Here is a 14,229-nt window from a genome sequence, read left to right as displayed (position 1 = left end):
TCAAACTTCTCTTTATACTCCTCCACTGAGTCAGTTTGTCTTAGCCTTGTCAAGGCCTCTATAGGATTATCATACGTATTAGCCCCAAATCTCAGCAACAAGGCTTTAACAAATACATTCTAATCTGTCAAGAAGCCTGATTCCTCCAAATCTTGATATCAAATAAGGGCCATGCATCCATGTGAAAAGATGCTAAAGACAATTTCTGTTGAGGCACTATATTATGGTAAGTAAAGAAATGATTGACGTTGTACAACCACCCTGCTGGATCCTCCCCATTGAAGGTAGGAAAGTCGAGCTTCATAAATCTGATATGATTTCCATGAACTACTCCTAAGTGTTGATCCCCATTGTGATTTCCTGCTGAAGATGTGTCGCCATTTTTGTTGTGATTGACTCTTTGTATCTCTATAGTTAACCCTTTCAGTTGCATGACCAAGGACTCCAAAGTCCTCTGCTGGGTGTTGAAAGAACGTTTCAAAGATCCCACTTCCATTTCCAAAACTTTTTGGTGCGATTTAGCAGATTTCTTGAAAGTAGAAAATGAATCTTGAAGCTGGTTCAAGTGTGTTCCCTCTGCCATATTGAAGAAATAAAAAGATTGATCAACAGTATCTGATACCAACTGTAATACGCTCCAAGAAGAATCAAGAAAAAGAGAGAGAATATAGAGAAAGAGAGAAAGTATTCAATTTTCATTTGTATTCTTCAATGATGAAAATGTACATACTGAGTCCCTTTTTATACATTCATAGGCTATCGTATCTATTGGGCCCTTAATGGGCTTACTGACCTATACAAGTTTATTCATCAGACTTCTTCTAATTCCCAAAGGCCCATGCAATTAAGCCCAAGACCCGAGCCCTCTTCATTCTGAATAACCTCTAATGCTTATCGTATACGCTACCCTAGCCTGTGACATAAATTAGGCGAGAAAAGTGGATCTCAGTTTCCTTTTTATATTGTAGGGGTAATCTGTTACAAGCCCAATAATCTTTTCAAGACCATTAATGATTTGCAATGCTTTGTGACTATATTACACGCTTCAGATTTATATATACAATACCATTCTATATATAGAATGACTATGCATGATCTATATATAAAGAATCATTATGCATGATCTACTAGATTCCTTCAGAGGAGTTAATTTGTTTGGTTTAGATTGTTATTTTAGTCATAGGATCTTGAGTTTATGGTTTTGATTTTTGTAAATCTTATTCTTAAAGCCTAGATCTATGGATTAAGTTGGATTTTTAAAACTTTGTTGCCTAGATCTTGCTGAATTTTTTATAAACATGCTAAGAGTTTGTTTTTAAGCATGATTTAGAGGTTCTCGAGTTAGGTGTTTGTTTTGATGGATTATTTTCTATGACATGATGGTTTTAATGCTTGGATCAACTTAGAACTTGAATGTGAGGTATTTTGATGTATTGTTTCAAGATTTATTGCATGAAGATCAAGGATTTAGTCTCTATGATTCAAGTTTTGGTTTCTATGATTTCCTTGTAAACCGAGTTTCATTTGTTAAGTTTTGTGATTTTTGTTGTTAGGCAAGTATACTATTAAATATGTTTGAATGATGAACATGTTAGAAGTGAAATTTGTGGACTTTTGGAGTACCTAGAGTTGAAATGAAAGTATTAGAAGAACACAAAGATTAGGTTTGGTTTGACCTAATCTTGATGTTTTGTGTTATTTTTTGAAGTAGTGAGTTAAGATTTTGTAAAATGTGTGATTTGGTGTCTAGGTATGATTTTAGAAATAAGGATATAATATTTGTGAGTTCTTATTTCTAGTTAAGCATGTTAGTGTGTTAAATGACCAAATAGCAAGCAAAATCATTGTTTTTAGAACAATCTCAATGGATTAGGCAAAGGTAAAAAAAATGCATATTGGGAGCTATTAGGACAAAATATGGCGTGCACTGGGTTATACAAAGTGTATGAATAGTTAATTTATACTGTTAATGCAAAATAAAAGTCATATTTGCTCTTTACTGTAGATGAACCAAATCTTAAAATAAGATTACTTTTGTTCTATGCTGTGCATTGCATTTCTTTTCTTGGTAGAAAATTATTAACCATATTTAATTATAATATGATTACTAATTTATATATAATTGGTAGAATGGTAAAATATGATAAAAATAAATAAATTAAAAATAAAAAATTAAATAAATCTTATTTTATTATTATATAAAGAATAAATGGATAATCCAATATAAGGATTAGATGTGAATGGAATAGGCAAAGACGAATTCATGTCATATTAGCTAAAACTTGGGTTTGGCCTTGGCTATTCTAATGAGAGTGCTTTTAGCCTTTATTTGAATCGGCCAAGAGGAGTTCTCATCGTAGGGGTTTATTTTTTGAAAATTCTGAGCCCATATTTAGATTTAGGATGACATTTAGATGAGGAATATAAATTTTGGTAAGTTTTGGGGTTCGTTTGCAATTTCCTTAAGTTTATGGTCTAATTTGTAATTATTCAAAAGTTAAGGGGTAATTTTATAATTTAAGCCCAAAGTTAATAATTCTATTTTTATGAGGATTAAGTGAGCAATTCTAATCCTAGAATGTATCTCATTTTAGCTTATACTACGCTTGCGTTACACACAACATTTTGTAAGTTAGCTTCTAACTTACTTATGTATTTTTATATACGCATGGTGGTAAGATGTTTTATTTATATTCATGTTTTTTTCTATGCTTATTTAATTCTTTTATAATATGCCAGCCATGTCATTTGAATCTGTTACATGAATATATGTCACATGTTATGATTGTCATGCCATAAGCATACAAGTATGTCATGAAAATACTTATAAATCATGTATGAGTCTTTTGTTTTATCATGATCTCAAAGTGCTAGGATGAGGAATTATCTTAGTGGAACTCTCACGTCCATCATTGAGTATTTAAAATAGAGTGTAATCCCTTGAGTTGACAAACTGTTGTTATTAGACTTTCAATGCAACCTAAGTAAAGGGTTCCCGGAGCGAAGTCAGACACCAAATGTCAGTGGGTGCCGAAACATGCTACAAGTACAAGTTATGGATTTAGCTAGGGGTAAATTCTGCATGAATGACATACTCACAACTGGTGCAAGGACCTGTGATGTGAAGTGGTACCGTGGAGTATCAATTTTTAAGTAATCAAACATGTATATGTATGGATGTCTTATGTTCATGCAAGCTAGTACACCATGTTCATGTCTATTATGTTTCTAAGTATGCCATGTTCATGTCAAGTTACGATGTTTTTAAATCATGTCATGCATAAAAAAAAATGTTCATCAAGCATACATGCCATGTTACTGTCATGCATGCCTATTATTACTATTAATAGCTTAGGAGCCTTACTTGCTGGGATTTATAAATCTCACTGTGGTAATTCAAACTCTATGTCCCCCAATTACAATTCCTCCCGAATGGTAGACGATGTGTCAAGAATTGGAGAACCCGCGCACCCCCAACTGGATGACATCAAATAGGCAGGAGCCTTGGGGAGCTCATGGAGTTAATCCTCCAGCTTTTGAATACTATTTTGGAGCTTGTAGCCAAGCTACGTCAGTGACTTGGTGTTTAGTTTAGTTTCATGTTATGTCTGTACTTATGGAGTTTTGTCTCCATTACCATGTGTTTTGATTACAAACATGTTGGACAGATGTTATAACTTTTGATATGTGAATATTTATGGAAATATGTTTATGTTTTGAGATTATCATTCTGGTACATTATATAATACTTAAAAAAGATTTAATACTAAAAAAAAAAAAATTATCTGCTGCTATTACAACATATTGTTAGAAGCATACTAGGTGCATTGCATTCTTAACTATCATGAACGGAGGTATGTGACCTTGTGTTGCATGTCCCGATGCTTCAAGCTCTGTCAAATCCCAAGCAGAATCTGGGAGCGTCACAGGGTAGTATTAGAGCAATACATCTTTGAATAAACCCATAAGTCCTTAGGAGATGGTACCAGAATTTTGGATTAGAATGTTAGTGTTTTATTAGGCTTTAATTTTGAAGTATTGGGTAAGCACACAAATTTGATACATGTGAGCATGTGTTTTAGGATGAAACACACGGTACATAGAAGAATACCCTAAAACCCTAGCAGAGACAACAACCAGGAGGAATAGAATCCTCCAATGGACGGAGGACATGCCATGACGGAGGCTATCTGTGTGTGGCTTGGACGTTGGCATGGTGCCTTTACGTTCATTCACGAAAAATAAATAATGAATGAGAGAGAAACATACATATTTACGTGGTTCAATATAAAGTCTACGTCCACAGGGTGTTTGGGGGCAAATCCACAATATTTGGTGATTTTTATAGTTTCTCATAACCTCACATATCTCTTAGTTTTATATAGGTTGAAGATCTTTGTTCCCTTCAGTTAGGGGATAAAGAATCCGATGTCTTTAAAGCCTTCAAGATGCTTATGTTTGTGTATAGAGAAATCCCCTTTTATCCAGGCGTCTTTGAAGTGTGTAGAAAATAAAATAAAATAAAATATAGAACAGAGATATCTTGCATCTAGATGGGGAAGGATAAGGATAGAAAGACACTTTTAGGGCCACATCTTTGCTATTCTGAAGTGTCATTCAATATATAACATACGCCCCTATTTATAGAGGAATGAGGTTAGAGAAATAATGAAAATATAATAAATCAATGATACTAATTGATATTAATTACTTTAAACAATAAACTAAATATCATGATATGGAATAATTCATATTACCACACGTATTAGAATATTATGAATATATTCAAAATATGGTAAATTCTAACATAATACTCTAACAGAGGGGTTTATCTCTTGTCAGCCTTATGTCCCTTTCACCTTTGTGTCTGACTTAACTTCCTTATTTTATTATTTCATATTAACCTTTGGTGATTCTTTCTTACTGGGTTGGGCTGGTTTGGTCAATTTTATGCCAAATAGGGGTGGGCAGTGGGGCTCCACAGCCCAGTGCACCTCCCCGTTCGCCCCACCCCCGCCCATGAGTGGCAGGGGTTCCATTTCACATATGCGGGGGGGAGGGGGGGTGGGAGACAGAAGGAGCTAAGCCTCGCTCTGTTTTTCCCCCACCCCACATAATATATAATATATTTACATTATATTATATTATATTATATATATACAAACACTCCAAAAGTAAAACGACGCCATTTTATCCATAACAAAATGGCATCGTTTCATTTTACCTGTTAAGTCTCCCTTGGCCCATTTATACTACTGGCTTCTCGAACTCTCTCTCAAACTTAGACTCTCCTGCGCTCTCTGTGTCTCTCTCCCATGAGCACGACTTCTGAAGACTGAGACTCATCGTTGCTTTGTCCGTCATTTGTTGCGCCAAAGGTAAGACGCCTTACTCCTGACCTCGATTGGAACCTTTTTTTTTTTTTTTTGAGTTTTGAATTGGAGATTGGAGAAAGGATGGGTTGAATCGGAGATGAAGGATGAGAATGATTATGAATTTGTGTGCTGTAAATTCTAATTTGTGCATGTGTTTGAAATTAAACGAATTTTTGTGGTGTGTGCACTGTGTTTGAATTTTTTTTTTGTTTTCGGATTTGGAACCCTAAATTAGTTTAGGGTCCAAATTCGAAACCCTAAATAAATTGATTTAGGGGTTTCATAGGGTTTTAGATTGAACCCCTAATGTCTTGTGTTGCTTGATTTTCTAATTTTTTATTGTATTGGGGATTCAAGAATGTCTTCTCAAAGAGATTTCAGTGATAGCTCTCTTATCCCTACTAGTACTCCTGTCCCAGAACCTAACCCTGCTCTAACTCCTGAGAGTACACCTTGCCCACCCCCAAGCCCACACCGGACAAGAAACCTCTTTTCATAGTTTGGTCTCACTTTACCAAACTAGAGGGTGGTGACCCCAATAACCTCCAAGCTAAATGTAATCATTGTGGAAAAATATATAGATGTTACTAAAGGAAACATGATAAATTCCAGTTAAAGGTCTATTTAGAGGAACAATGTAAGAAGAGTCTAATATTAAAATCCTTACTGGAGAAGATTCAATCTAGACTAGATACTGGACTAAAACAAATGGGGGATGAGAGTAGTAGGGGTCCAACGTTGAAGGGGTATACGAAATATAAACCCGATGAGTGTAGAAGGAAGTTAGCTCGTATGGTTATCATAGACGAGCTACATTTTCAATTTGTGGAGGGGAGAGGGTTCAAAGAACTTGTCCAAGAATTTGAACCTAGATTTACGCTTTCTTCTTGCAACATTGTGGTAAAGGATATTAAAAAGATGTATAGAAAATATAAAGATGTTTTGAGGGGCCAATTGGCTGGTTTGGTAGCTTGCCTCACTATCAATACTTGTACTTTTATCCAAAATATGAATTACATGTATTTGACTGTGCATTTTGTTGATTTTGATTGGATCCTTCACAAAAGGATTATTAAGTTTTGTCAAATAACTGATCATAAGGGCAAGACAATTGTGAAGGCCTTGGAGGCCGCAATAAAAGAGGGGGGGTTGGCACAAGTTTTGACAGTTTCGATTGATAATGCCTCGTCTAATAATGTTGCCTTGGGAAATCTAAAGACTTATCTAAAGAGGCAAATAAGACATTCTTAGGTGGTGAATATTTGCATGTTAGATGTACTGCACATATCTTGAATATAATTGTAATTGAGGGGTTGAAAGATGTTGATGAGTCGGTTGCACGAATTAGAATGACTGTGAAATTTATGAGGTTTTCTCCTTCTAGATTGAAGAAATTCAAGATTGCAGCGAAGACTGCGAGCATAACATTGAATAAGAGTCTTTGTATTGATGTTCCTACCATATGGAATTCAACCTTCTTGATGCTGGAGGCGGCCCAAGAATATAAGGCATCCTTTCAATTATTGGGTGATGAAGACATTCAATATGTCAAATACTTTGATGAGCACGAGAGATTTGGAAATCCTAATGGTGATGATTGGGAGGTAGTTTCTACTTTTGTTGATTTTCTCGGATTTTTTTACGATGTCACATTGAAATTATCTGGTTCTTTGTATCCTACATCCCATGAGTTTTGTCAACAAATATGTAGGGTGAAAGAAGAATTAGGAGACATGTGTAAATGTTCCAATCTAAGGATGAAGGGGATGACATTGACCATGATGGTCAAATATGACAAGTATTGAGGAGATTTGAGTAGACTAAATATTTTGTTATATGTGGCTTTTATTCTTGATTCTCGTCTGAAAATTTCAGGCATGTTATATGATTTGGGACTTGTGCATGATCAGGGATGGACTAATCTTATTGGTGATATGGCCCGAGATACCCTGGCTAAATTGTATGATGAGTGTAATGCGATTAAGGGTGATACTGCATCTACTACACCTACCCCAACGCCTCCTTTAGACACCAAGCCAACAAAGAAGTATAGATTGACATGAACTAAGACCCTCGCACAGAATCTCATACTAGTTTGTCAATCTACAGAGGTGGTTTCAGAGTTAGACAACTATTTGTCAATGGATCTAATTCAAGATGATGATGATTTTGATATATTAGAATGGTGGAAGGCGGCAACAAAGAAATATTACATCCTTTCTGAGATGGCCCACTGTATTTTGGTCATCCCTATTATCACTGTTTCCTCAAAGTCAACCTTTAGTACCGGAGGGCACATATTAGATCCTTTCTGTAGTTCATTATCTCCTACAACTGTGGAGACATTGATATGCACATAGAGTTGGACGATAGGAAATGATATTCATGTTCTGGATGTTTTAGATTTTAAGGAGACCGATGAGGAGGAGGGTGGTGATCATTTTAGATCTGGACCACTTGGTAATTGTTGTTTTTATTTTATTATTTTATTTTATTTATGTATTCATTTCAATTTCATCAGTATTGATTTTAGTATTAATTATTATAGCAACATATGAGACAACTCAGACGACGTCTACCTCCGCTACAATATGAATATGTGCACAAGTCTCAAATCTCAATGTGTTAATAAAAAGACTACCTGCCTAGGCCGCCCCAAATGTCACAGTTAAAGACTCAAACAGCTCTATCTTTAAAATATTGAAATTTGAATCATTTGTACATATTATGTATTCAATGATCTGTAATGTTGATACAATGTCCCTTAAATACTTTTATATTTGTAATTTTGTAATAGTTTAGTTATTATTATTAGTTTATTAGGTGGTAGACTAGTAATCTGCAGTAGTACTTCATTTGCTCTAAATTAGTAAATTTGTATCATGTATATATTATTTTTATCCATGTAACTTTTTTTTTTAATATGGTTTTTTAACCTTTTTTTTTTTTTTACTTCTAATTTTATGGGTCCAAAATGACCCAGAAGATGTTTCTAAGCTTAAAAGAAAAAGCTTCTGGGCCATTTTAGGCCCATTTCAGTAGTTTCTAGGCCAAAGGCCTAGTAGGGGGCGGATGGATTGACCCCCCCACCCGCACCCCATTATCCGGGACGAGGTACCCCGCCCCCGCACTCCGAGGGCAGGGAGGAAATTCTCTCCCCCGCCCATGCGGGGGTGGGTCGGGGGCTACCCATAGGAGGTGCTTAGCACCCCTAATGCCAAATACCCGCATTCCAATAATGATATATATTCAAATTTATATCTTATAGTTTCTTCTAGGGACAATGTTGGGGTACACACTAAATGTACACTCCAAATATGTACATCAATGCATTTGCAATTTTTTTTTCTTTTAAACATTTGTTAAATATCTTTAAACATTTTTAAAAAATACAAATTCATTAGTAGTAAATTTCTTAACTATTAAGAAAAAATTAAAATATACTGATGCATATTTGGCGTGCACATTTGGTGTGCATATACAAGCATTTACCTTCTCCTAGTTTTCTTTTGCACGTCTCTTCTTTTGCACGTTTTTTCTTGATGCATTCAGCACTTATTAGATCAGAGCGTCTCCTTCACTTGTAACATATATGTTGTTAACCCAAATCCAAGCTAAATTCTACGAATGACCAAGTTGCCAAGGCTTGATCGGTACTTACATATTGTGAGGTCAGATATCAATTCCTTCGGCCAATTGTTTGCACTCTTCTTTTGCATAATCTTTTACAGAACTTTATTCTTCTTTCTTTTGGTTTTTAATTTGTCACAAATTTATTCGTCAAACTAAACTGCTGGTCTCCCTTAGCATCATTTGTGCATGCGTTTGGCTCCTATGATGTATTTGGAGATGAACCTAGCATTAAAGAACTGGCTCAATATATGGTGTTATATATCCCTTATATATATATATATAGAAGTGATATTAGGTTGCAGGGTTTGGACGATGCTCGAATTATTGGTCAACAGCTAGGCATAGGTACTAATTCAGATGTCCGTCCACGTATGTAATATTATATTTAATATTAGAGATAAGAATGCAGATAGCTAGCTTACTCACACTACAAGAAAACTACTTATTTGTGGCCATTTAATTCCAGCAAAATGACTATTTACAGTCAAAATGAGTCTGTTTTTGTCACAAATAATCTTTTCGTCGCAATTAAATGGCCACAAAAGCCCATCTTTCTTGTAGTGTCAGATGGACCTGACATATGCTTTGTCTTCTTCATTAATTATGTATTGCGAGTTAATTAATGAAGAAAACGTGCACGCTCTTTCAATCTTAATAATTTCTCTTTTGAGCGAGTTATGTAAATCGAATCTTTTTAGTTCACGTTATTATGATTGAAAACGTGCACATTTGAGTTCGAAATTCTACCTTCATACTGATCTTAGAGTCAACAGACTGGAAAAACTTCACCCGCAAGCTGAGCGTTGGATTTGAATAGACGTGGAGCTTGGATTGGAAAAATTGAAAGAGAGGCTAAGGCACACTTTTGGTGAAGGTATCGGCAACCTGTAAGTGAGAAGGCACATATTGTGTGCGAAGTTTGCCGGCGACAACAAGTTCATGAAGAAAGTGATAGTCTAACTTAGCATGCTTGGCCCGTTTGTGAGAAACGGGGTTGGAGCTCCAAAAAATGGTACTTTGGTTGTCACATAAGAGAAGAGGCTACTGTGGAAGATAAATCTTGAGCTCATGAAGGAGATGTGTGAGCCAAAGAATTTCAGCGACAGTGAGAGCAAAGGCATGATACTCAAACTCATAGTTGGAACTAGAAATAGTAGGTTGCTTCTTGGCACTCCAGGAAACCAAGTTGTCGCTAAGGTAAATAGAATAACCAAAAGTAGAGCGACGTGTGTCAGGACATCTTACTCATTCGACATCAGAGTAAGCAACAAAAGCACCAGTAGTAGTGGATGGATGAAAAGTGAGGCCAAAATACAGTGTGCCCTTAACATAGCGAAGAATGCGCTTGACAACAAGGAAGAAATGGTCTTCAGTCAGAGAGTGTAGAAATTGGTTGACAAAGTTGACAGCATCAGCAATATCGGGACACGTGATAGTCAAATACTGGAGAGCACTAACAAGAGATCGGTAAAGAGTGGGATCTGAAAACAAAGGACCGTCAGAAGACAGGTGCTAAGAGACAACCATGGGGGTGTGAACAAGCTTGCTGTCAAGTAACTGAGCTCGTGTGAGAATGTCCCTTGCATATTTTAGTTGACGGATAAAAAAACCATCAGTGATGGATTAGCTTCTAGACCAAGAAAGTAACTGAGAGAATCCAAATCCTTAGTAGTGAACTCATAATTAAGCTTACAGGAAAAGCTATCAAGAAGAGAGGAGTTGTTGCTTGTAATAATGATGTCATCAACATAAAGAAGCAAATAATTAATGTCAGACTACCTGTGAAAGACAAAAAGTGATGTGTCAATACAACTGCAAAGAAAACCAAGTTGAATGAGGAAAGAGCTGAATCGCTAAAACCAGGCATGAGGGGCCTGTTTGAGGCCATAAAGAGCTTTCTTCAACTGACAAACATGATTAGGAAAGCGAGGGTCAATATATTCAGGAGGTCGTTTCATATAGACATGTTCAGTAAGATGACCATTGAGAAACGCATTCTTGACATCAAGTTGGCGGAGATGCCATTTGTTGGTCACAACAAGAGAGAGTACAACCCGGACAATGGTAGCCTTGATAACAGGGCTAAAAGTGTCAGTATAGTTGAGGCTAGGTACTTGTGTATAGCCCTTGGCAACAAGGCAGGCTTTGAGACGCTTGATAGATCCATCGGGCAAGTATTCGGTCCGAAACACCCATTTGGAACCCACAATGTTGGTGTTGGCAAGTCGAGGGACCAAAATCCAAGTACGATTATTTTACAGGGCTTGAACTTCTTCATCCATGGTGGCGAGCCAAGCAGAATTCTTTGCAGCATATTTGAATCCTTTAGGCTAAGTGGATGCAAGTAGTGTAAAGAGAAGACCATAGGATCCAAAGAGAGCAAGATTCGCCGGATGTCGAGTTTTGAAAATACCAGCTTTGACTCGTGTAAGCATGAGATTAGAACCCATTGGAGTAGCTGCAATAGGAGTAGTGATAGGCAGCTCAGTGGGGAGCTCAAGAGAAGCTGGGCTAGGATCTAAGTGCGGCAAGGATGGACCTACAAGAGAATCATTGGGCTGCAAAGACTCATCCACTGGATCAGTACAAATACCACACGGGTTAGATCCGGATTGTGCAATGTATCAGGAATGGGGCGCATGGGATGATGGAAGCATTTCTGTAGGGGAAGACTTGGTTCCAGAAAACTGAGCCTAGGAGGTGGTGGGGTCAAGACAACATAACACTTTGTAAGAAGAGCTGTAACCCAAAAAAATGTAAGGAATGCCACGGGGGAAAATTTGTTAGGCATATAATCATGTAGACATGACAATCAAATGGATGAAAATTTTCATAATTTGGAGAGGAACCATATAGAAGCTCGAAGGGGGACTTACCTCCAAGAAGTGGTGTGGGCAATCGGTTGACGATGTAAGCTGCAGTGTTAAAGGCGTCAACCCAGAAGCGAGGAGAAGTGTGGGAATGGAAAAGCAGTGCTAAGCCACTCTCAGTCACATGACGGTGATTTCTTTTAGCACAACCGTTTTGGGCAGGAGTATATGGACAAGAGACTTGATGATGAATGCCAGAGGCACAAAGGTGAGTTTTAAAGCAGTTGCTAGTAAATTCTGCACCACTGTCACTTTGAAAAATTTTGATACGAGCAGAATGTTGATTTTATGTAAATTTTTGAAATTGAATGAAGGTATCATTGAAGTCAGATTTTAATTTCAACGGACAAAGCTAAGTGAAATGAGAATAATAATGAATAAAACATAGTAGGCAAAACCCAAATTTGATTTTACAGGTAAAGAACACCAGATATCAAAATGAATAAGATCTAATACATTAGATGACCTATATTAATTACGAGAATAAGGCAAAAAATGATTCTTTGCAAGTTGGCATGTATTACATAATTTAGGAGATGGCAATAAAGAAGTAAGATAAAGCTGTCATTTTTTTATTTAAAAAAGAGATAACAGAATATGTCCAAGGCAAGCATGCCATAAATCATACAAAGCATGAAGAGATTTATTTTTAAGGATAGAAATAAAAGTGGAATTTCCGCACTCTAGCACATATAAGCCTCCATCGCATTTACCGGTTGCCACCACCCTTCCTGTTTGATGATTCTGAACATTGGAAAAATTATTAGTAAATGTAATGGATAAAGGAAAATCATGCATTAATTTATTAGTGGACAAAAGATTTTTCGTGAGGTGAGGGACAACCAAAACATCTAACAGATGAAGATCTGAAGAAGGTGAAATTTTACCAGTGTGGGTAATGGGTAGGGACGCACCATTCCCTACAATCACACAATCCTTACCCGTGTAGGTGGTGGACTGGTCCAAAGTGGAGTGGGCTGGAGTCATGTGGGCCGAAGCCCCTGTGTCCAAGAATCAATCCGAGGCTTCATTTTCAAACAGAGAGCATGAAGCGTTGAAGGCTTTTGCAAGTTGCGCCGATGGTTCATGCTGATGCCGATCATATCGTTGTCGGCACCGTGGTGGACAAAAACCTTGAGTGGATTGGGCACGGCCGTGTCCGTGACTGGAGGACTTGTTGCGGGACCCATTTGCGTAGCCACAGCCGTGGCAAGACGAGCCACCTCTACGATGAGAATAGGTCCGGTTAGCGGTGAACGCTGCAACTGAGGACACTAGGGTCTCTAGAGATTTTGTAAAGAGTTCAAAACTCTTAGCTTTGGACACAAGATCCGAGAAGTAGGGGAGAGGTGTTTATGCCATTTGGGTAGTAGAGAAACTAGAGAAATAAGGCCCTAGACCATGAAGAAACAAGTGAGCTTTGTCGGTTCCATCAACGGGGCGACCGATGGCGTGAAGCTAATCACATAAGGCCTTAAAGGTACGAGCGTAGGCAGTGACTGGATGGGTGTCGTGCTTCATCAATTGGAGGTAATCTTTGAGGCAAATTTCACGGGCTTTATAGCGGTGGCTGAAGGTGTTTTCTAGGGCGGTCCAGACCTCACAGGATGTGGAGAGGCCGACGGCTTCAACCATGGCTTCCTATGTGAGAGAGGAGAGGAGAAGAGAAGGCTATGAAGGCGCTGATCGGTTGCTTTCCATGCCAGGTGTTTGGGATTTGGTGTCTAAGAGGTGGGAGGATCAAATGGGGGTGGCGGCACAAGGGTATCGTCCACATGACCTAGCAAACCTTGGCTCTCGAGAAGTGAAAGAAGTTGGCTATTCCATAAGTGATAGTTGGAGGAGGAGAGTTTGATGTTAACCATGTAAATCATGGTGTTGAAGGGAAGGAGGGTGGGACAAGAATCAGAGGCCATTGAGGATCGTGGGATACTAATCCAAGTAGGCTCTTAATACCATGAAAATGTTTGAAAACCACCACACATTTGAGTGGTGAGAGCTTTTCATATATATTCATTTACAAATTGTATAATGGCGTAATTACACATAAATATTGATTACAAAATAAATGGAAAGAACTAGCTAAACAAGCTCCTATAATTGAGGGTCAATTGATACACATATGGAAGGCCTTAGATTAAGGCAAAGGATCGTCAACATGTGCTATGGCGTGTGGCATGCCCATCGATCATTATTGGGCGGCAGCCTAGCACCACTCGGACCTAGTTTAGGTGTTAAGATATTCTTAGAATACCTCACTATTATTCCTTATTTTATTATTATTTTTATCAATTTTTTTACTACTATTTAATATTCTATCAATATTTTTTCATTATTTTTTCACTACTATA

The sequence above is a fragment of the Juglans regia genome, chromosome 14 (assembly GCF_001411555.2).
Source record: "Juglans regia cultivar Chandler chromosome 14, Walnut 2.0, whole genome shotgun sequence".
In the NCBI taxonomy this organism is placed as follows: Eukaryota; Viridiplantae; Streptophyta; class Magnoliopsida; order Fagales; family Juglandaceae; genus Juglans; species Juglans regia.
Note: the sequence above shows the minus strand (reverse complement) of the source record.